This window comes from Triturus cristatus, chromosome 1_2 (assembly GCF_964204655.1).
Source record: "Triturus cristatus chromosome 1_2, aTriCri1.1, whole genome shotgun sequence".
NCBI lineage: Eukaryota > Metazoa > Chordata > Amphibia > Caudata > Salamandridae > Triturus > Triturus cristatus.
The window spans coordinates 783,577,489-783,591,547 of record NC_140580.1 but is presented as its reverse complement, the minus strand read 5'-3'; the positions used below and the strand labels follow the sequence as shown (position 1 = coordinate 783,591,547).

Genomic DNA, 14,059 nt, shown 5'->3' with positions numbered 1-14,059 from the left:
ACCTTCACTTGAATTTTTAACCCAACTTCTATTCTTATTTGAATGTTTTAGAATTGATGTTTTAAAACTGCAATGGTGTTGGAAGTACTGCATGTGGGTTTTTGTCATCTTGTAGATCAATTGGTCCAATGAAGTCTTCACTCTTCGTTCGAATTGTTATGTACATGCCAACATCGGCAGACTGTTTAGCGCTCGCGCTATTGATTAGGGAAATCCTATGATTTGATTCTTGACACTATGTTAACAAGCTGTCGAAAAACAATAGTCCAGGGTTTAATGTTTTAAAGCATGCAGTGTAAAAACATTAAAGCCAGACAACACACTCAAATGGCAGACAATATTGAAGGCTCCCTTATCTTCGATACGGTCATGATTGTCTTTTTATTTTAAATACGGATCAGATGGCAATGGTGCACTCATTGTAGTTGTCCTATCGTATGGCATAGAAACTAAAAAAGGACTATAATGAAGGATGCATTGCCTTCCAAACTTCTTTAGTTTTGGCATAAAAACAAAAAGCGGACAGTGTTAAAGGCAAGGGAGCAAAACTATAGCCTATCTTTCATTACTATGAAAAGAGAAATAAAACCCTGGTCCTGGCAGAACTTATCAGAAGCCATCAAGAGGAAATGGCAGGCAGCAGGATGATGATGATGCATACAAAGGAGGGAGGTGCTTGTGAGAGAGCCAATAAGGTGGTGGGTGGCGGAGAGCACAAGGAAAATAGGAAAGAGGGACAGAGAGAAGGGATAAACGAGGAAGAGAGCAAGACAAAGAGAAGGAAGAGACCACACAGGTGATCAGAGAAGACTATAGTATTAAAGTAGCCCATCATGCAGATCATTGAAGAATCCAGTGGAGGTGGGAGCACATCCAAACAGCCTACAGAATTACTCCATAGACTACTCCAGTAGAATGTAGCAAGACATAAGTGTTAAACTGAAAGAGGCGGTTCGAGGAAAACCAATGTTTAAAAAGGACAAACACAAAGCATATTCTCTACATATTTTGCAATAGGTCTCTATCACAGCTACAATGTTAAAACTCAGAACTAACAATGCATTGATGTGGCGCTGGATGAGGAAATGCCACAATCATTTCTTGGGTTTCACTATTTGTTTTCAATTCGAGGGTTTTGGTACGAAAATGGAATTGGATCTAGTCATTTAAATCTTAGATAGGTACGACTTCGGGCCAGAAGCAGCTAGGCTGCTCTCAGTGAATGGATGCTTTGTGCACTTTATTTGTACTGCACTTTCATTTTAATGCATAATGGCTCTCAGAGGAGGGCTTAACCTGTGGATAACCTCACATGCCTAAGATTTTGTAGATCTTTCGGCAGATCAGTCTGTCTTCAGCAAGATCATCACTTTACAATTTGTTAAACTGGTGCAATCTGGAATTCATGATTTTGACATTCTATCTGGTCAGAATATTTAAGGCATAATCAGCCATATGTTTTTCAAGGATTGGCATCAATGTACAAACTGAATCGTATCAGTGAAAGGGAGATAAAATAACTCACAAGGTTTGCTTAATCTGTTCCAAGGACTAAACACACTGTCCTTTCACTGATGTTTGAGGGGTGAACAAATCAGAGGTAGCAAATGCAGAGAAAAAGATCTGATTAGGAAATAGGGACTTTGGTCTATGTGGTAGATTAGCAGGCCAGGGGTTAGGATGAGGTCCATATAATGCAGCACACTTTGGGGAATGAGGTCCATATAATGCAGCACACTTTGGGGAGGTATTGTTTGCTGATTAGCAAAGTATTTGCATTTTGTTGTGAAGTGGCAAAGTGTTGTATTATGATCTTGGGAGGTGAGCGTATGTTCTTTGGATCTAGCACTGCCATCATTCCATTCTACGCTTCTTGGAATGTATAAGAGTAGGGTAGAACGCTGAGGGTGGAATGGTAGGGTAGATTCAAGTTGGGACAACCGTGAGCGTGGACTTTTGTATCGTTCCTCTTTTACTGTGTGCCGATGCGAAGATCTTGAGCGAGAATAAACTACAAAGAAAGAAACCTGAAGCGGTCTGTGGTTATTTACATAAGACAAAGGAGTACTCAAGAGTGCCTAGACCACATGTTCAGAACCATAATTAACATAATATGTCAGACACTGCAAGGTTCTTGCTCCAGATATGAAGCACACTCTTCATTAAAGAGAGATTCTTCGAGGTGATACGTTCAACGAGCCAAAGTCTTTTGTGCCAAAGGTTGGGGAAGCATTATAAGAAAAGTCAACAATTTAATTTAGAAATAATGGAGGCACATTTAGACTTAGATTTCAAAATGATACAATGAGAATGTATTAGCTGTTTACTAGATTCTGTTTTCAGAAGTTCAAACACTTACAGCAGGGGATGCTGTGATGTTATTGTGCAATAACTTTTATTATGTCAGCACATATTTGCAGTCTTTTACATAAAGCAGGATGTAAACTCAGAGAAACAAAAAGGAAATACAAATCGTAAGGGTTTCTGCAGTAATTTGGATAATCTTATACATTTCATTTATGAACCCTTTTAGTTTTATTGTATTTACTGTGCCTGGGAACAGTTCGATACAAACATATCAGTTTTTGAAATATTGTACCAGGTTCCTATTAGTTACTCATAGATTTGTCATTAGTACCGGTATATACAAGTTCTAATAGTCTCCACTGGGAGGCATGATTTATCATTAGAAGGTATCTACAAAACATCTTTAGATAGTAGTGGGAAGGCTGAGTGTAAAGGGTATGAACATAGAGTCCCATACCTCAATAGAGGGGGGCACCTTAATTTTATACACAGTTTCATCACAGGCAATTATATGTTGGTGTATAGCTTTGAAGACTGACATTGCCAACGTCTTTAGATATGGAAGACACTCATTGTGATTCCTAGTATGTAGATTGTAAGACAAATTACAACTAAAAATCTCAACGAAACAATAAGATTTGATCATTTCTACATGTTCATCAGCCGTATAGAATATATATATATATATATATATATATATATTATCTACTGGCGGTCGCCAGTAGATAGTTATAGTTAGGACCGTGTTTCCATAGGAAATCCGCAACATTCTATTTGGAATAACTTTGGCGCCGATTGACGAATCCTCGCGAAATTTTCAAAATAGGTGGGGCGCTCCGCTCCGCTCCTTCCCTGAAAGTCTTGGGGGGATTCGTCAAGCAGGGGCTGAGAAAAAGGGGGGGTCCCAAAACGCGTTTTCCCCATGCATTTTTCCATAGGACCTTTAGTCCAAGCTACAGCCCGAACGGCTGAACAGAATTACTTGACATTTGGCAGAGAGGTAGTCCTCAGGTCAGGGATGTGCCTTTTGCAGGTCTGGTGTAAATCTGTTCAGTATTTCCTGAGAAAATAGCATTTAAAAGCATATATATATCTATAGGCGCGCTCCGTGCGCGTACGGTAAAACTTACCGTACGCGCACGCTGCCGTGTGCGAGCGCGATTCTGATTGGTTGTTAGATCTTAGTAAACAGTCGAATCGGTCGAAACCAGGAAGTGTCGGCCGCCATTTTGTCTCTCGCAGTCTGAGGGGGTGAAAAACAAAGGTGGAGAACGTGAAAAGGGGGCAGGGTGGACAGTTCCTGACCCCCTAGCCTTTGTCAGGGGGTCCCAGAAGGACTAAATTTTTTTACGAAAAATCGCGTAGTGCGCGTAGCGTGCGCGCATGGTAGAAACGGAAAAATTCCCACCCACAGCGCGCGCACGGTGAAAAACCTTTAAAAAAATAAAAAATAAATACATAACTTAGCATTTAAAAAAACGTACAAATTCACTGAAAAAACCATAGGTTTCACACACGTTATAGTTAGGAATTAGCATTTAAAAAACCTTGCAAATTCACTTAAAAAACCATAGGTTTCACACATGTTATAGTTAGCTGGACATTTCACTCGTGAAAAACCATTGAAATTCCCCCGTTATAGTTAGTGCAGGCAACTATAACTCACGTGACCGCAATCCTCTGCTGATGACGTCAGATATTACATCACTGATGACATATGTGTCTTTCTGAAAAAAAAATATTTGTAATATATGTATAGCTAAAAATTAATGGAAGAAGACATGGGTAAATAAGTGTCTAAATACAGTGATGTAATATCTGACGTCATCAGCAGAGGATTGCGGTCACGTGAGTTATAGTTGCCTGCACTAACTATAACGGGGGAATTTCAATGGTTTTTCACGAGTGAAATGTCCAGCTAACTATAACATGTGTGAAACCTATGTTTTTTTAAGTGAATATATATATATATATATATATATATATATATATATATATATATAGAGAGAGAGAGAGAGAGAGAGAGAGAGAGAGAGAGAGAGAGAGAGAGAGAAACAAAGATATAGAGAAAGTATACATCCATGATTAAGGCCATTTTCTATGGAAATGTGGTCAATATAGGGATTTGATTTACCAAGCAGTACCCCCAGCTATATCTGCTTATTGAATTTAATAAGTATATTTAACAACTTTGGAGTGAGACCCCAACCTTTCAATTTATTCCACAGCAATAGTCCAATATCCACTTTGTCAAAAGTATTGTTAAAGTTTATAAAAGCAGCATAGAATCTCTGCAGACTTACTGAAGTCCATTGCTTTCACAGGTAAAAGGTTACGGGCAAATGACTAAGAGTAAAAGATTTCTAACACTAACTGCAAAATGTTACTGGTCGCATCTCTTAACACAATCACATGATATTTAGATATTTAGTCATTTACTCTTTTAAAAAAAAATATATATATTAAACTACCTTTCCAAGGTCTGAGGGTGATAATGGAAAAGAAAAATTAGTAAAGAAAGATTGCAATATCTTATTTCCCGTCTCAGGGCTAGATTTAAATAAAGTAATGGGAAAGGCATCAGGACCCCGAGCCCATAATTGGTTAGAAGAAAATTGATCTTACTATCAGCATGCATTACACACATAGGGGTGTCACCCAAAAAATTTGGATGACTTTCTGGAAAAAGGATCTTTTGGACTAATGGTGTTTATTCGGTACAAACATATACAGTGGTGCTCCACAGAACATATCGGGACCACCCTTTTCATTATGGTGCACCCTGCTGCTTCCAATCCTTTGATTAAAAACTGTGCATAAGCTTTCCTATTTAATACATATGTAACTTTAAACAATAGATTTGCCTCACTGTTTGTTCTTACCGTGTCAATATATGTCCCATATTTCTCTGCTGCATTTCCGCTTTCTTGGCTCTAAAGTCTAGGTATTTCTTATTTATTTGTGAAGCGCTTTATTCTTTTGTCAGCTTTACTAGAAGATCTTATTTTCATTTTTTGTTGCTAACCCAGCTTCCAAAAAGGCTTGGAGATTCGACACCAACTTAAAGTTTGGTTAGCAGATAAATGAAGAGAGACTCCAAAAACTGTAAAAAAACATACGTCATTCTTGTTACAGACAAATTTGAATTTAAACATGGCACTAAGTTATTTCCTAGAAGACGTAATACAAAGAATATCTTTGCAACTATTCCAGGTTGATTAAAAACATCCTCTCTGGATTTGAGACTATAAAATCGAAACATTATAGCAACACAAAAAGGTCACTATCCATAGGATATGTATCTTTAGTAAATAAAGAGGTATAGAGGAAAAATAAGATGCAAATACCAAATCAATTGTAGATAAAGATGTGCCACAAGTCCGAGTGAGTAACTCAGTGATATTAACGTTATCAACTTGGTCACTGTAAGAAATTGGGCTGTTGGATGGCTACAGTGTGAACCCTAGTCAAGCAGCAATCGCAATCCTTATCACGGTGAGGCATAAGCCAACCCTAAATGAACTTGTGGTCAACCCTCTGGTAGTGTGGCACAAAGCAGTCAGGCTTAACTTAGAGGCAATGTGTAAAGTATCTGTGCAACACTTCAAACAGTAATAAGGTAAAACACTACACAAAAGGAACTCACACCAGATTGGAAAAATAGAGTACTTTTTTTTATAAATAAAACAGACCAAAACAACCAAAATCTAATCAGTATAATCAGAGATATGCAAGTTTAAAGGTTGCAGTGAAAATAGTACCGAAACTACAAAGTGCCAACTGTGGATATCTGGCCATTCCGTACCAAGACAAAGTCACAGGTTCAGGCCTACTGAGATGGAGCACGGGCCGGCTAAAGAGACCCAGTTAAGCCGGGTGGACAAAGTACCTTATATCCTGATTTGCGAAGCTGCACCGGTACCGAGGGGCTGTGAGGCTGCGATGCGGAGTGCGGCATCGGTGTTGAGGTTGTCGTTGATGAGGAATGCATGGACCTGCGGCAAGGATGCAACATGCAGTGGCAGTTCCAATGGGGCGACGGGCTGCAATGTGGGTCGTTACGACTGAACCAATCCACATGGCAGGGGTGATGCATTGGTTCGGCTCTGGGTTATGCTGTGCTGCGAAGGGGATGATTAGGTTCCGCTGGATGCACAAAGGTTGCCAGAGCACATTAGAACCACTGCCAAGGGTCCAGGACTCGGGTGGCACCACTTGTCAGGGTAGGCTCACAGGTGAAAGAGTCCAGGTGCTGGGTTCAAGTTTGTAGAAGCCTTCTGTCCCTGAGGCTGAAGACGGCAGGCCAGCCAACTAACCCTTGGAGTCACTTTGCTGTCCTGGGTTCAACAGATGTAGGTCCAGTCCTTTTCACTCAGGCAAGAGGGCAGCAGGTCAGCACAGCAGGGCAGGAGTCCTTCAGAGCAGCAGGCCAGGAGATTGACAGGTCTTCTTCCTGGCAGAGTATCCACAGGTCCAGAAGTGTACTGAAGAGTTACTGTCTGAGGTTTACCTTTTATAAACAGTTTTGCCTTTAAAGGGAGGAGAAACTTCTAGAAGCATGCCTTTGAAGTGCAGAGGTGCCCTGCCTTCCTTGTTCTGGCTCCAGATTAATAACAGGGGGTATGCAGCCCTTCGTGTGGAGTCAGGACATATTCAAGGCTATCCTGCCAGAGATGGCCCATCCGGGAACACTTAAGCTCCCCAATATGTGTGGCTGTCTAGGAAGAATACACAAAGCTCACCTGTCAAATACACCCAGTAATGTGACCAAAAGATAGACTGCAGGCAGAAAATGGCTGATAAACTTAACATCAAGATCACAGATCACATGTCATGGTTTGGGAACAGGTGAAAATGCCTCAAGGCGGTGGCACTAGAGCAGGTACTTATCTTCTTGTCCTGTAGTGTTCTATACAATAGAATCAACACTAAGGTACACAGTTCGTTGTATCGTTCTGGTTTTATATATTTTTTGACAATTACACGTTTTAGTGATTTAGGCACTAAGATTTAACTGCAGTATATGGTCCTGAAGAAAGCCATGATCACAATTCTTTGATCTTGATTGGCTGAAACATGTAGACCTTTGTTTGGTTTATTGTATGCGCGCTCGATATTTTGTTCAAACCGCGCTATTACTGTTCTTTTAACGTTGACACCGAGAGATCCCTATTAAATCATTTTTGTCCCTGTAGTCAATTTTACATCACTTTTTTCTTACACTGCACTTAATCTTTTCACCTGACCTAGGCTATCTTCAATGATCGTTAGGAGATCTAGTCCTTTTCACATAGTTTAAAACATCCGCGAGCTCCTCCCTTAGACATACGCTGGGAGTAGTAGCTCCTTAACCACACCAGGTGTGGTTAAGAGGAGATCCCACATGATGAAGCATGCCACTACGGTGGGTGATGGGATTATGTCCTCTTTATGAGGACTTTTTGGGTTCAGATAGTGATTTGTTTATTACACAGGTTTTCATTTTTTCTTGTTTATTTTTGTCTCTCTGTTTCTCTGACCCCTGGACCTCTGTGTTCACACATAATCAAGCTATGTGCCATTGACTGTGGTCTCATTGTCGATAGGGAATTGCATAAGTTCCTATCTGATCATTAAGCTCTACCTGTTAGCATTACTGTGACTTGATAGCAACTTTAAGCTTTGTTGCCTAAGACTCCATTCTTTCCACATATCTACACCTGATATAGTGATAATGCATCAAACTTATACAGCTTTCATGTTGCCTGGTAGCTTGCCTTCAAGAGTTTCATCTAAATTCTTATTTGACATGTATGTATGATTTTCTTGGTTATTTTTTGGCTTGTATTTATGATTGTTTTGGTCATCTGTCTGTTAACTTTGATCTGACATTAATAGAACAGTTCTACACTCTTACTTTCCCCTGAACTCTAACCTCTTGATTTATGGGTCCTAGATGCCCCACATCTTGACTTACATGGGTGCACCTAGTCTAATCTACATGATCACTCATAAGGGTTAGTATTCTTATATTGGAATTCCACATCTTTCTCCTTTTTTGCATTTTCAGATCCTTTTTGACATGGGTTTGACATACCCTACACCCTGCCACAATTTTGTTTTGCACAACATTGACAACCTCCAGTAGGAGGTAACTATTTTTGACTATGTTATATTAGAGGACTGTAGCCTCTGTCACCATACCGCTTGTAGGAACCTTTTTGCATATCACATAGTGTTTAAGCACGTTTATATCTCAGTTATCATAAATACTCACTAAGCAAGCTTAAAGGCAAATCTGTCCTTCATACGTATGATCCCATTGTTACCCAAGACTTTTCGCTTCCAGATTGACTTTTTTTTGCTCCGAGCAGATCATTTGTAAACTGTTACGCATATAGAGTAAATGTATTTTTTAAACCTCTGCTGTCTGAGAGTCTTAACATAGCTTTCTGGTTGAACAGAATACTAGGTTTCATTTATTTTGCAAATCGTAGTTACTTTGGCATTGCCTCCTATTTCACATTAGTTGGCTTACAGCCTTGAGCTAATTTTATGATGGCCGCCATTGGCACATATACGTGCTGAGTATTCCCAAAGAGTAGTCCACTTCTTATGTTCATGATTCCATTACTTAAGGCGCGTCAGAAACGAGGACCTGCTTTTGGCGTTCCGTAAACCACGGTGCAGTCCGGACATGGATCCTGACGGCGGGGGCAAATATTCAGGTTATACTTTTCTCACCATTTTTAAATTTCTGTTGTACCTATTGCACTACTTGCAAGTATATTCTTTTTCTCTAGTATGAGGGGCTTGCACTATAACATGAGATTTCGTTTGAAATTACACTGTTTCTACTTATTATGATTGTATTCTCCCTCTGGTCGAGTAGACTGACTAACATCAAGAGGACACATGCATTGGACAGCACAGAACTGTCCTTCCTGCTCTGCCTGCTTCATTAACTGTTTGCATAGTTTTAGACTCCATCCTGCCTTTATGGCATTATTTAATGTTATCATTATATTATTGTAACTCCTACAATGCTCATTAGAATTAAAAGTAATTAATAAGAACAGCAGGGTCTATATAGCTAGTTGTACTCTTGGCATTTTTAACAAGTTCTCTCTTTTGTATTTATTTTTAAATTGCATGCGTGTTGTTAGACATAATCTCAACTTAATAACACTATTAAATGTTTAATCGCTATGTGAAACGTTTTCTACTTTTTAGAATTCAACAATTACTGACAGGATGCATGTGGGCGAATACACCTAAATCGCCCATTTGCATGTCAGTGGAATCCACATCATGTCACTTACATTTACTGGCATTTTACACTTAACTTGTCCTAATCAAACTCTTAAGGCTGCCAATGGTGGTCATGATATTAAACTCTTGCTAGACATCACTAGTGAGATACGCCTCTTTGTTATACTCTCTGATACCAAACAAGGGAGCTGTATCTTTACAACTGGCTGCATTTTAGGACCAATACCCTTGATTTGCATGTAATTTTCCATACCATCACCCCACAGTATATCTTGTCATGGCTTAGTTGCAATATCTTTTTGAACTGAAATCTCTTCATGTCGATTCAGTTTCAACTTTCACATATTTGCGTAACTTATTGATATCTATCCTACTTTTGAAGGGGTCCATAGGTATGTTACTTGCTGGCAGGCTACATTGTTCATATACCCATTGGGGGCATCTGGCCCACTGGGATGCTCAATATTGTGGGATGCAGATCCTGATTTGATTTTCTGCATAATTTAGCATATACTGTCAAATCAGTTTACGTTTTAGTGGCAACCTTGTTTCAATTACATTCTGTCTGTTTGGATTGTCTTCCAATTTGTTCTGATGATTGTTCCTTTCACAGGTGTCACTCTTTATCAAGGGGGTTATGTGCATACCATTTATTAGCGGGTTGCACAGTTTATTTTGATGGGCGCAGGATTCTGATCCCGTCCATACTTCCTATACGATGAACATGTAGTAACTTACTTGTCTTCATACAGAAAGTCGTCATGACTATTTTGACTAATACGTTGGATCTTTCCTACATTTTCAATTGCTATCACTTAGAAAATAAATCAATTTTGTTTTCACAACTTTTTCTGTAGAATCAATCGCATCATCTTACTGGACAACTATACCGGTCTGTCCTCTGAGTACCATGCTACACATTTGATTGGTAAATGTGCTTTGTATTTAAATCCTATCAGAATATTTCCTTGGTGATATTACTTGTAGGTCTTGTATTTCACTTTCTTTATGGTGGCCTGTCTGAGTTTCGATTCCTCTTTTCTTCGGGATTATGGGAACAGTGCGCTTACAACCATATTATCTATTACCATGATCAATGTCACTTAACCTTCTCCTGTAGGATTATTTCTGAATAAGGAATTATCCTTTTTGTATAACTTGTTTGCCGTTGGTGTGTTGGTCTCTTCATCACAGTATTGGGTGTTATTTGGGGCACACTGTGCATAAATACAATTTTTTTCCTTTTCGTTTAGGAATAAGATTGGAATATTATGTATTGTTCACAACTGACTTATCATTTATTTCTGTATATGTTTGTACATTTTGTATATCTTTCGTTACAGCCCTGAGGAAGTCTTATTCAAGATGAAGCACAAGTTGGCTGTATTGAACATTTTGGGACAACTATGTTCATGACTGCATGCTGATATTGCTACCCTGTATTGGGGACAGATCTATTTTTATTGTCTCTTGGATCAGTACACATGTATTGCTTATTTGTGTGTCCTATTGAATGCATTTGTACTACATATAGACAACGAAAACCTCATTTGTCATGCTTTACAACTACAAGAATATTGACAATAAATCTGTCTTTTATGCCATCAAATTAGGTGTTTGATTGGCTTTACTGATACTTGGTTTGTGCTTCAGACACCTATTGAATATTATATGAGTCTCTGCTTCGGCAGTGCAATTGGGTGCACCTCTTCGCAGCAGGGGTGCTGTCTGTGGTAGCACACTACACTTTAATTGCTGCTCTTATTATTGGCCACAATTGTGGGAAGGTAATTGTGCTGGACATTCTCTTCCATTGCTATTACGTTTGTAATAGTTGTCACAAAATAGCTTAAGCAGGGAAATGCCAACTTTCTAATAGTGCCAACTTCCAAAATTGTAATTTAATATCCGACTTCACCATAAGTTAGGATTTTTCATTACAGTTCCAAAGACACCAAACATGAACTGATGATCTATTCCCATTTGGAAATTACAGCTTTTTAAATGTAATAAAGTAACTCTAATGCTATCCTATGGGAAAGGTAGGCCTTGCAGTAGTGAAACACTAATTTAAGAGCTTTTATTAAAAGGAAAGGTTTGGGCCTGGCAAAAGGATCATTTTGAAAGGTGGAAATGGCAGTGTAAAACTGCACACACAGGCTGCAATGGAAAGCCTGAGACACGTTTAAAGTGCTAAATAAGTGGGTGGCACAATCAGTGCTGCAGGCCCTGTAATAGCATTTAATTTAGAACCCCGGGCACAGACAGTACCACTTTACTAGGGACTTACAAGTAATTTAAACATACCAATTGGCTATAAGCCAACACTATCATGTTTTAAGAAGCGAGCACAAGCACTTTAGCACTGGTTAGCAGTGGTAAGTGCACAGAGACTAAGGTTAGAAAAACAGAATCAGCAAATAAGGAGGTCTGAAGGCAAAAGGTTCTGGGAAAAACCACGCCAAGAATGCTAGGTCTAACAGTCATTTACAATTGATAAATTACATCACATTACGTAATCCAACAAGGATCATCATCTCCTAATTAAGCTTTTATTACAGACGATAGGGGGCTCTTATCAAAGTGCAAATCATTCACCACCAACAGCGATATGCCACATTTGTTATATGAGCATTAAAATCCCCTAACAGAATAAAGATTTCACCTGGATTTTTCAATAGGTCCTCAGTTATGGTGCAAAATTTCACTAAAGTATAATCAATTTTGATACCAAGGATGACAGAAAATGACCTTTCCAGCTCCTAGATCCTAAGAATTACTGTCACTGTAGTAATTAACAACCCTGTTTGGGGGTAATTGGACTCAACCAGCCACATCTTAACAAAGTAGGTTCAAATGGTTATTTGCACTAATGGAATCCTGGCACACCTAAAGCACTAAATGCCTCACTGAGACAATTTTAAAATCTACAAACTTTGTTAAGGATAAAGTTATTTTCTGAGTGTAGCAATAAGTAACTCAACTAAGTAGTGTGTTAACGTAACTGCCTTATGCCCAAGTTCACGTATTAAATTTATATTAAGAAATAAGTACACTAAATATACAAGGAACAAGAAAATGTGATTATCGTCCATGGAGACCATCCTTCAGCCTTTCAGCCAGTTGGCATACCCACTTTGAGCACTTCAAACATAGCTGCAGCACAGCTTCTAGATGTTGGGGAGCATTGGTTTGCAGAGGGAAGGAACCAAACAGGAAGTCAAAGGGGCAGTGCGCATCAGCTCACAACAGTCCCAGTGTTGCAGTCAGAGATGGTTTGTGGAGCAAGGAGGAGGCAGATCAGAGCAGAACACACGGGAAATCAGGATAGAAGGGTCTACATGGCAGACTTGACAGGAGGACTCAGCTCCCTCACCTGACGGCACCCCATTCTTCCCAACCACCCTCCACCAGAGCAAGCATGTGAAATAAACGGTACAGAGTACGTATAAGCTCCCAACATTTCCAACCTCCTCTGAGTGCAAGGTCATGAAGGTGCAGATAATACTAAAGAATGCTATAGTAAAATCAAGTTATTTTTTTTTGTTAACCAATGAATTGGAGAGGCCGATTGTTATAGAAGAGGGGGAGGGCAACACACACCTGGCATAGACGGTTGAGTGGTGCTGCCCTTGATCTAAGCCTGAAGATCATATTTGACCACAAGATATGAGGTGTGAGCTTGAGAACGGTGTGGTCTTTGAAGATAGTGCAGAGTTGTACTGGGTGTGTTGTGATGGAGAACTTCAAAGTTAGTAACTTAGTGATGTTAATGTTACTAACCTGGTCATTTACATTTGCAATGCACGTTTGTGTCTCAATTCCTGGTACTGCGGAGTTCTCTCACTTCTAGTGATCTAGGTTTTCGTTTGAAAGCAGATTCTCTTATGATATTCATGAAACATTTCTGCCAAATCTTTTATAAATAGAGTATCAATCATGTATAGCATCATGGGTGTCATCATTCTTTCAGTCTATAAATAGAAACTGACAGTTTGATCAGTACCGCTTTATAGCCTTTGCCATTTTTTTTAATACAAAATAGAATGTCAGTCTAAGAGGTCAACACATGGACTCTGGATCCACTCACTGCAGTAATTTAAAAATATAGGCGCCAACCAGAAGGGACATGTTCGGCTTCATTTGCTTAAAAAGGCATCCCTGGTATTAAAGTTATGTCCTACTTTGAACAAATTCAAATCCATTAAAGTAGGCACCAAAATGTATGGCTAATATACCACCGCCGTCATTCAAGACACTCCATATGGGGTTCTATTTGACCGCTGTCCTCACTAGAAACAATGCTTGGTGCTGTAGGTTCTGTAAGTTTTCTCTGTTGGATAACAAAACTAGTTGGATGGATGCATCTAGGAGCAGCGGCTCGACTTATCATGAATGTGAAGACTGCCTACTGAAATTCATTATTTCAAGCGTATCTATTTAAGCAGTTTTCTATAATGCGAACGTGGCCCAGTAAGTTTTAGCGTATTTTACAAATGAG

General features: G+C 39.3%; 1 protein-coding gene across 19 annotated transcripts in view; it reads right to left on the bottom strand.

Moving 5' to 3' along the window:
* ANK3 (ankyrin 3) overlaps window positions 1–14,059 on the bottom strand; it is a 1,906,984-nt gene that overhangs the window by 1,468,553 nt on the left and 424,372 nt on the right. The window lies entirely within an intron of this gene.